The sequence below is a fragment of the Eschrichtius robustus genome, chromosome 10, assembly GCF_028021215.1.
Source record: "Eschrichtius robustus isolate mEscRob2 chromosome 10, mEscRob2.pri, whole genome shotgun sequence".
In the NCBI taxonomy this organism is placed as follows: domain Eukaryota; kingdom Metazoa; phylum Chordata; class Mammalia; order Artiodactyla; family Eschrichtiidae; genus Eschrichtius; species Eschrichtius robustus.
This window is the reverse complement of record NC_090833.1, coordinates 110,834,060-110,843,703: the sequence shown is the minus strand read 5'-3', so window position 1 is coordinate 110,843,703 and position 9,644 is coordinate 110,834,060.

Below are 9,644 nucleotides of genomic sequence, written 5' to 3'. Positions count from 1 at the left end.
CCCGGCCTCTAACATGCACCGTCCTGCTCAGGGTGGAAACCTCTCTTCCTGCGAGGGAGGGCAAAGACCCAGGGGTGCCCCAGTCCTGGGGCGCCTGCTCTGCCAGAAAAGGCCCAGCGGCTTTGGGGTGGCCTTTTCCTGTGTGTGTCCCTCGGCCCAGCCTTACTGTGACTGTGCAGGACACGGTCTTCCTGTCCCTTGCTGCCTGGGGGGAGAAAGTGTGCGCAGAGGGCAGGGCCTCGGGCCAGCTCTCGGCTCCCCTACTTGCTGCCTGTGAGGCCCAGGGTGAGTCACTCCACTTCCTTGAGCCTCAGTTTCCTCAGCTGGAAGAACGGGAATCCTGAGACCCCCCCCAACACACGGGGTGGATGGGTGGGTCAAAATTCCAGGCTGTCATCAAATGACTCAAAGGCGGCACTTAATAAATGTGCACTTTTCTTTTGGCTTCATCCTGTCACTGCCCATCTGAGAATCACGGTGGTTCCCTCCTGGGAACACGGCTCAAAAGTCCCAGCCTCACACTGAGGGCCCGTTTCCATATTCCCCTCCTAACCCTGGCCTGCACCAGGCTGGCTTATTGGAGGGCGCCCTGGTGCACAAGCAATTAAAAAACAGTAGGGTCGCCGTGCAAACACAGCTTCAACGCAGGCTCCCTCATTCCCCTTTGAACCTGGAGTCCAGGAGCCCCCCAGGCCTCTCCCCCAACATACACAGACATTCCAAGCCCCAGATTCCACCAGCCAGCCTGCCCTCCAACACCGCTGCCCGCTCTAACCATCACCCTACTCCCAGCAGGAGCCCTGGCTCAGGTGCCTCCTGTCCCTGAGGCCTGCCCTCCTGTGCCCTCCAGGGTCCCGAGGTCCCTCCTGCCCGAATCCTGCCTCTTCCATGACCTGCATGCCTGTGGGCCATTGCCCTTGGTCACGCAGTGCCCTACGGACTGGGTACCAGCTGTTTCGGGCTTACCTCTAGATGCAGCCTCCTAGAGGGGAGGGGTCACCTCAGTGTGATGGCTGATTTAGGGAGAAAGATAGACGTTTAGGTTTAGGTGTGAGGGGCCTGGGTTTGAACCCCAGCAGGCCACTTACTGGCTCGGGAACAACAGGTAAGTTCTCCGACTCCTCTGAACCTGTGTTCTCATCTGTAAAATGAGGACAATGCAGTAAGGTGCTTGGCACCTGGTAGGTACTCGGTATTAAGTTAGAGATGACCTTCATGTTGCTATTTTTGCAGTCTCCTCTGTGTCTCGCACATTCCAGGGGTTCCACAAACGCTCCTGAAATGGGGCAGTAACCAGTGTGCTTGGCTGGGCCATGTGGCCATGATGGACGCAAATGTAGAGCAGGCCAAGCTGTACCTGGAGGTCTTATTGGTTCCAGTCTGAGCTCCTCCTCCGTGTTGACACCTCAGCCCTTTCACAGGCTCACTCTTATGCTCAGTAGCTGCTCACAGTAGATTGGAGTGTGGCATTTCCGGGGACAAAGACTCAAAGGCCGGGAGAAGGCAGCCCTTCCTGCACCCTTCCACCCAGCATTCCGGTGTGGTGGGAAGGTCTGGGCTGGAAATTTGAGCCCTGGGTTGGTATCATCACCAATGACCATGATGGTGACCTTGGGCAAATCCCTTTCTCTCCCTGGGACTTATTTTCCTCAGTTGTACTGTGAGGTGGCTGAAGTAGGTACCCCTAGGATCCCTTCAGCTCTGCTGCTCTGTGGCTCTGAGGTCAAAAAGCCTCCTGGTCTCAAATAAATAAAGGTGATGTTTTATTCTCAAATTTCAGATAGAGTGACAGTGGCTATATGGGTGGGTGGGGGGGAATAGTAATTGTTGAATAATGGCTGGTAGCATTAATTAATGAATTTGCTTCTGTAATTAACCATTTATTTAACTCTTCATTTATCTAGTGTTCTGTGCCAATGTGGCAGATCAAAGTTGGCTAAGAATGCTTTGTCACTCCTTTCCCTGGAAGGCATGTCTATTTTCCCACTCCCTTGATTCTGAGCTGGATCGAACACTGCTTTAACCCATAGAATACGGTAGAAGTGATGCTCTGCTTTAAGACGACTGTCAACTTCCACTTCCTCCTTCTTGGAACCCAGCTTGTGAGGAAGCCCAAGCAGCCACATGGAGAGGCCCACGTGGAGGAGGATTAGGGCTCTGAGTCAATAGTCTCAGCTGAGCTCCCAGCCAACAACCAGCACCAACCTGCCAGCCATGGAGGTGCAGCATCTTGGAAGTGGCTCCTTCAGCCCCAGTTGAACTGTTCTGGCTGATGCCACGTGGGACAGAGACAAGTAAGCAGTCCACGTGAACCCTGCCCCAGTAGCCAAGTCCGGATGGGTGTTATTTTAAGCCACTAAGTCTGGGGATAGTTTGTTGCACAGCAATCATCACTGCAACTTCAGAGCTAGTGCTGGTCTATGGGAACCCAAAGATAAAGACGTGTCTTAGCCTACGTTCCTCTCAAAAACAGAACCTAAGACAAAGGTTTGCTCGCAGTATACAGTTTCTTTGACAAGTGACCTCAGAGAGCAGAAATGAAGACCAAAGGGGGAAGACAGAGGAAGGAAAGCCAACATTTAGGTGTGTCCCTGAGTTGTCCACCACAATGGGTGACTAGTACTTGATCCCACTGGGACAATCTGAGGAGCCGCAAAGATTGTGTCTCAGAATCGTCTGCCTGAGGGTTGAAAGGGAGAAGCATTTAGCCATGGGATTCCCCCCTCCTATTGGCTGGAGGGTTCCATGGGATGTTCAGTCCCCCCACACTTCCAGGACGTGGGTGTTCCTGACAATGCCTCAGGCTGTGACACGAGGGAAGTCCCGGGGCAGGAAGCAGGGGACGTCGGCCTATGTTGGAGTTAGGTGCTGTCAGCACGAGGTGGACAAAATCGGCGTGGAACCATTGCTGTAGCCTCGGCTGGAATCAGAGGTGAGGCCGTGAGAATGGGAGGTGGCCCACAAGAGATGTCCAGAATGACACGGCCCTTTGAGAAGCTGACCGTCTAGTGCCCTTCTCAGCACGTGGGCAGTGGCTACTCCATGAAGCTGTCACGCTCTCTCAGCTGCACCTGCAGGCTGCTGTTAATTCTGGGCTTTGAGTCCCAATCACCAGCAATCTCCTGGTTCAGAGTTTGAAAGTGAGTCTCCTCTGGACGCTAAGATTTCCAACTGGCATTGTCCTGGAGACGGTAGCCACTGGGCCAGGTGAGTGCTTCTTGCAAAGAATCTTGAGCAGCGCTGCCCACCTTTCACCAACAGCTCTACCCTTTTGCTAGAAAAGTTCCAAAGCCTTTGTCCACCTCTCTGGCCTGAATTATTCACAAAGACTTTAGAGGTACTTGGAGTCCCCCAGAAGAAAACACCTAAGGCCAGTTTACATGAGAGGCTCTTTCTAGCTGTGCCACTTCCTCTGCTCAGAGGTCATGGAGGTGGCACTTCCAGATTCTGCTGGAAATCTGAAACCCACAGGAAGGACAGCCTCCTAAGAAACTCTTCTGGGATGATTGGGCCTGGAGAATGCAGTCTTATCGTAGCAGGTTCAGAAAAGTATGTTCCTGCTCTCACTCAGGCCCAGGTGCCTTGGAACTTAGGCTGGGAATCACGTTGCCATGTTCTCAGAAGGTTGGAGTAGGCAGGGGGCTCAGAAAGGTTACAAGGGTTACCTTGCCCCTTATTTCAAAAATGTGGGCACTGGGAATGGCCTCTGGTTTCTCAAGCTTTGGAGTAGGTGTAAAAGAACTTTACAGAAAATGTCAGAAAGCCCTTTGGGTTCTTTGGAGGACATTTTCAAAGTACCACTGTAAAGAGTTACAATAACAAAACATGAATGGTTGACGGAAGTTTGGACTTAATGCATTTTATGGCCTAGACCCTGTTGAACAAGTAGGGTATGATGGCATTGCTGTTGGGGTGGATGTTTCCTGAAGAGAGAATAATAACGATGGGTAAATTCAGTTCATTGCTGCTCAAATCCTCCACTGGACTTTGAGGGTCCAAGTTCCCATAGAAGAGGTTCCATCCCGTGGGCCCTGAATAGTCTTCCATCTAAGAGTAGATACTGTGTTCTGGCTCAAGAGTCCAGAGCAAAAAGTGTGACTTATACCCAAGAGCCATTAAACATGTGGGCAGGGCAGTGGTCTTGGCTACAGGGACCGTGCCTTTTGAGGCAGTAGATGAGACAAAAACTCTCATCTCGAGGTTGGAGTTCTGGCTGCATCTGTCGTGGCTTCTCCCCCTGTTAGTCAAGTGACCTTGAGTAATCGTTTCACCTGTGTGAGCCTCAGTTTCCTTATCTGTCATGGGAGAAGCGCTCCCTGCCTTGCCTGCTTGCTGACCTCAGTCAGATAATGGGTGTGTGCACATTGGCTCAAACCACTGACAGGGCGGAGCTGCCTCCAGGTGATCGGATTAAGGAGCAATCTCTCAATCAATCTCTCCTCTTTCTTTTCTGCTTCCCTTTGCACGGTGTCTTCCTTCTCTCAGCCAGGAATCTCAGCTACTAGAGTATCAGCCTCCTAGAATCCTTACAGCCTCACACCTAGAGGAAGGGAACCCTGCCAGCTCTAGGTAGAAAAACACCTGCATCAATCACCATGGCTGGGGGTGTGGTGGGTGGGGTGACTACGGCGTATTTTGATTGGTCTAGCTTGGGTCATGTGCCCATGCCTGGCCCAATCACTGTGGCCAAGGGCAATGGAGTACTAGGATTGGTCCACTGGGGAACATGCTCATCCTTTGGCCGGGGAGGGAGACACTATGGCTGGGAGCCTCCATCAGAACCACCTGGTTGGTGCAGGAGGTGGAGGACAGTTTTTCAGAGAAGGAGCTGTTGATCTGGGCAGTCGAAACTGTAAATGTCCACTGAAGCGGAGGGCTACTTTGTGAGCCTACAGGCGCCAGGTGCCTGTAAGGTGACGTCAATATCTCTGTTGTTAGCCCTGTACCTGAGTTTCTGTGAGGAGGACCAGGGGCTGGGAGCCCGTTCCACTCTGAGTATCCTGGCCAAGAAGGTTAGGGACTTGATTTCTCACCTGTTATTGAAAATTCCAATGTCTTATCGATAAAACAGTTCTCCCCTTTAAAACAGAGAACACATGGGACTTCCCTGGTGGCGCAGTGGTGAAGAATACGCCTGCCAATGCAGGGGACATGGGTTCGATCCCTGGTCCGGGAAGATCCCACATACTGTGGAGCAACTAAACCCGTGCGCCACAACTACCGAGCCTGTGCTCTAGAGCCCGCGAGCCACAACTACTGAAGCCTGCATGCTTAGAGCCCGTGCTCCACAACAAGAGAAGCCACCGCAGTGAGAAGCTCGCGCACTCCAACGAAGAGTAGCCCCTGCTCGCCACGTCTAGGGAAAGCCCGTGTGCAGCAATGAAGACCCCAAAAAAACCAGAGAACATAGCGTGCACAGCATGAGCGCCCTTAAAGTGCTTCTCCCATCATGGTTCTCCTTTTCTACTCCATCCACGCAGCCACTCTTTGCTGAACAGGTGGTCTTTGGCAGTGCTCTCTGGTCTACACGCATACAATGTGCCTGACACCATGTGAAAGTCTAAGAAGACACAACAGAGGTACAATGGCTCCTGGCTCTCAAAGGAGTTGCAGGCTGGCAGGGGGACAGCTGGCAAAAAGGGATGAATGCTCAGGAGCTGTCAGCGTGGAGGAGAGAGGGGGGAGGCTGAGGGGCTCAGAATGCCTGGTCTGGGGAGAGGATGGCCCCTGCTTGTGGACTTCTGCCCACTCCCTGCCATTGCCAGGCCACCAATACTTGAAAGGCAGTAACGTGGGAAGGCGAAGAGTATGAGCTCTGTCGGGACTGCCTGGTGTTATCCAGCCCCTGCCCGTCAGTTTTCTCATCTATAAAATGGTGATGATAATAATAGTACACACTTCACAGGGTTGTCATGAAAATAACATGTTATTACATATCAAGTGCTCACAAGTGTAAGCACACAGCATGTGTCCAACTCACATAACTTGTTGCCATGTGTCACATCAAATATTTGCTTGCTACCTCATTGACTTTCTCTCTCCCCACCAGATTGTGTTTCATGAGCAGGGATTTTTTTACAGCTGGGTGCAGTATTCTCAAGGCTCTGAATAGTTGCTAGCACACAGTAGTACTAAATATTTGTGTACTGCATACCTGACAGTTAATCTTATACTTGGCTTGAATTATTTTAAGAACCTCCTTCCTGGTCTTCCTTCTTCCAGCCTCTATATCCCTCCAATCCTTTTTGCTCTTACTCAAAAGTTCAGAGTTTTGTTGTATTAAAGCTTTCAACTGATGGGACAAGGCCACGTGCTGTGGAGATGAGGGAAGGCAGCCTACTTTACTCAGTCTACAGATTCAAATGTTAACCTCATGCAAAACAGCCTCACAGAAACACACAGCGTAAGGTTTGACCAGGATTTTAGACAGTCTTTTTGAAGTTAATGCTGACCTTTGAGTTAGACGCTGATGATTCTGGAGTGGATTCATGTCTTGTTTTTTGTATAGTCAGTAACACCACTATAGTGCTCAGGGTGGAAGGTAAATGCGGAGGAGCCTTTGCCCATGTTACCATTTCATCATTAGCTTTCTTGAAAAAGAGAAAGTCAAGATCTTTACATTTTCATTACTTACGCACTTTCCTTTTTTGTCAGACTCATTGCTTCTAAGGGTTATTGAAAAGTGACAACGCAATTGCAAACACTAAGATAAATAACTGTCGGTTTACACCATCCAGTAAGTGGCAAAGTTGCTGCAGCAAAGCTGCTCCGACTACTGCCTATGAGCCCTTCAGCAAGACTCCTGCCTTTGAGGTCCTGCATGTCGCGAATGTGCCCTTCGCCTGTCACTCCCACTCCCCCACTGGCCCTCCAGTGGCCTTGTGGCTTTATGCCTCTTGCAGGCCACGCATCACCGACTGGAGCAGCAACACTGAGTCCGTCCCTGCACCGCCCCAGCGGGGGGAGTCAGCGCTCCTGAGTTGCTTGTGTCCGCGAGCATTCCAGCATCTCCGGGAGAGCCGCAAACCCTGTCCTTGAGAGGGTTACCCTGAGACAGGAAAGGCCTGGGAAGGAGAGGCAGGTCAGCCCTCGTCATCTTCCGGATTCAGCCTCAAGTTTACTGAAAAGTTGCTCACTGCACACGTGACTCACACACCAAGAAGCTGGCAGGGGAATGTAAACGGATACAGCCACTATGGAGAACAGTATGGAGGTTCCTTAAACAACTAAAAATAAAACTATCATATGACCCAGCAATCCCACTACTGGGCATATACCCTGAGAAAAGCATAATTCAAAAAGAGTCATGTACCGCAATGTCCATTGCAGCACTGTTTACAATAGCCAGGACATGGAAGCAACCTAAGTGTCCATCGACAGATGAATGGATAAAGAAGATGTGGCACATATACACAATGGAATATTACTCAGCCATAAAAAGGAACGAAATGGGGTCATTTGTAGAAACGTGGATGGACCTAGAGACTGTCATACAGAGTGAAGTAAGTCAGAAAGAGAAAAACAAATATTGTATATTAATGCATATATGTGGAATCTAAAAAATAAATGGTTCTGATGAACCTAGGGGCAGGACAGGAATAAAGACGCAGACGTAGAGAATGGACTTGAAGACATGGGGAGGGGGAACGGTAAGCTGGGATGAAGTGAGAGAGTAACATGGACATATATACACTACCGAATGTAAAATAGATAGCTAGTGGGAAGCAGCCGCATAGCACAGGGAGATCAGCTCGGTGCTTTGTGTCCACTTAGAGGGGTGGGATAGGGAGGGTGGGAGGGAGATGCAAGAGGGAGGGGGTATGGGGATACATGTATACATATAGCTGATTCACTTTGTTATACAGCAGCAACTAACGCAACAATGTAAAGCAATTATACTCCAATAAAGATGTTAAAAAAAATAAAAGAAGCTGGCAGGAGCTGGGAGTCCAAGTGGAGGAGTACCAGTAGTATCTTGGCTTCTTTTAGAGCAATTCTTATTAACACTCCATTAAACGATGACAAATCAGGCAGGACTCCAGGACAAAAGAGGCCCACCAGGACTGTCCCGGACAAACCAGAGCGTGTGGTCGCCTCACTTATGGGGCACTTCATCCTCGGGCTCTAGGGGATGTTCCAGCCTCAGGCCGGAGTTAGGGGTGGTGTGCGCGTCCAGGCCTTGCACGAGCGTGCGGCACGGGTGGGAACAGCAGACTTGGGGTCCTCCACGAGTTCCTGCAAGAGGCTGCTCGCTCCTGCTTCCTCAGGGGAGTGACAGGGAGGGTTTTCCCAGTGGGACCACGCATTCTGTGGCCTTACCTTGATGTAGAGATCCCGGCTCTAGCTCCCGAGGTCTCCACTCCCGTCCCCGAGGAGGCCTTGGAATCCACTCACCGCTGTGACTTTCCTCCTCATCTCTGGCCCCTTGTGACCTCTCTGTCCTGCCCTCCTTCACTAATGTAACTCAGCTACACATGAAATAGGTATTTAACAAGTACTGTAGCCAGGACGTTTACGTGTTTGAGAAGGAGCTGGAGGAGGGCGGCTTCCTAGGCCTGCTCGGGCCCCCTGCCTGAAAGCCAGCATTTCCAAAGGCACGTAGTCTGCCCTTGGGTTGGAAGGGCCTCAGGGTTCTGTGGGGTGTGTTTCTCTCAGATGCCCGGCCCCCAGCCTCCTCTGCTTGTCCTTGAGCAGATGACACCAAACGACTGTGGCAGCCGGGTATGCGGGGCGTTTGTCTCTCTTGCTAAGTGGGGCAATCTTCTCGAGGGCAGAGGCTTCCAGCACAGGGCCGGGCCGAGCCCCTGGAGGGTTCCACGGGGAAGGGCAGGGCGGGAGGGTCTCCCTCTTCCATCACACGGTAGAGCCTGCAACTCTGCTCTAGGCCCTGGCACGAGGGAGGGTGCTTTACACCTGAGAAGTTTGATAAGCTTCCCAACACCCCTGTGGACAGAGGAGCGAGGCTCAGGGTTTTCTTAAAATTTTTATTCATTCACTCTTCCTCCCTCCCTCCCTCCCTCCCTCCCTCTCTCTCTTTCTTTCCTCCCTCCTTCCTTCCCTCCTTCCTTCCTTCCTTCCTTCCTTCCTTCCTTCCTTCCTTCCTTCCTTCCTTCCTTCCTTCCTTTCTTTTTCTTTTCTTTCTTTCTCTCTTTCTTTCTCTCTTTCTCTCTCTCTCTCTCTCTCTTTCTTTCTTTCCTCCCCCAAACACTTTGTAACCTCTGCACGTACTGTGAGGCTGAAACCCTCACTCCGACCCCACCCAACGCTTCCAGGGGGCGGGGCAGCGCTGTCCCTGAGGGTGAAGGCAGGGTCCGGGGTGCAAGCAGCGTGGGCACGAGGCTGCAGGAGCCCCCTTCCTCCTCTCAGCCCCCACAGCGCCCACCCCACCGCTGGCAGCTGGGCTGGTCCTAGGAGGAGGATCCTGGCCAGGCCAGCGGTCCACCATGGGGTAGCGACCCGGGGCTCCCATGGCAGGAGTCCTCCCGGGGAAGGTCCAGGTCCAGTGGGGAGGACGGCGCCCCTGGTCCACGGCCCACAGCTCAGGCTCCTAATGGCCTGAGTCTGAAAGTGCGCAGAGCCTCAGGGTTCTCTCTGGGCACCGGCAGGGCAAGGCTGGGACCCGGGTGTGGACGAGGCTGCGGACA